Source organism: Solanum tuberosum, unplaced genomic scaffold (genome assembly GCF_000226075.1).
Source record: "Solanum tuberosum cultivar DM 1-3 516 R44 unplaced genomic scaffold, SolTub_3.0 contig01806, whole genome shotgun sequence".
Taxonomy (NCBI): Eukaryota; Viridiplantae; Streptophyta; class Magnoliopsida; order Solanales; family Solanaceae; genus Solanum; species Solanum tuberosum.
Genome location: NW_006242614.1, coordinates 1 through 898, shown reverse-complemented (window position 1 = coordinate 898; position 898 = coordinate 1). Strand labels below are relative to the sequence as shown.

The 898-nt window shown below is 28.6% G+C and overlaps 1 long non-coding RNA gene across 1 annotated transcript; it reads left to right on the top strand.

The window, feature by feature from the left end:
• The first annotated feature begins 298 nt into the window (after positions 1-298).
• Positions 299-898, top strand: LOC102586712 (uncharacterized). The gene is made up of 2 exons (XR_369079.1): positions 299-762; positions 859-898. It is a non-coding gene; the product is annotated as an uncharacterized lncRNA (long non-coding RNA).

Genomic DNA, 898 nt, shown 5'->3' with positions numbered 1-898 from the left:
AATTAATAGTTTGCTATTTTATATAATTTTTCCTATTAAAAATAGTTGCCAAACAATATTTGTTAAATTTGAAAAATTAAGAGATAATTTACTTGTTGTACTATTTTATCCATATTATTCAATATCTAAAACATTTTCAAAGCATTAAATTTATTATATCCAAGAGATAGTTTTGTAATATTACTCTATTATTTATTTTTTATTAAGGCAGCAAGTCAATAATAAACCACTATTATCGAAATGATAGAATATTATTTTGTGGGCTTATAATTTTTCTTTCGTTTGAATGTGTTATCTAGCTGTAAAAGATAACAACAGTATTAATTGCTTATATTTCATTGCTTTTGTTTTTGGTCATACGTCCTATTTTCATCCTATGGAAATTAATAACGTTTTCTCCCTCTCTATATAATCCAAACATTTTATTTGCAATAATAGAGTGGTAGTGCTTCATGGCATTCGTAATGAGAGTGGTAGTGATTCATCTCTTAATCAGTTTGTTGCTTCTTCAACTGATCAAAGGAGATGATGATGATGATACACAAAAAATATTATTAATAAAGCTTGAAAAACCAAAATTACAGAAATGCAGAATTGATAGAATTTATCAGTTTGGTGATTCACTTTCGGATACTGGAAACTGTCTGAGAGAGAGCTATTGTGGAGCTCAAACTAAAACCGGAAAACTTCCTTATGGGATGAATTTTTACCAGAATGCAACGGGACGTTGTTCTGATGGATTCATCATCCTTGATTACATAGGTTGATATATATTCCAACACTACTATACTTATATATAAAAGTTTGATGATTTTTTTTGGTTTAATTTGTGTCTCTCGTAATGTATGTAATATACAGCGATGGAATGTGGTCTTCCTCTCCTAAATCCGTCGTTAGA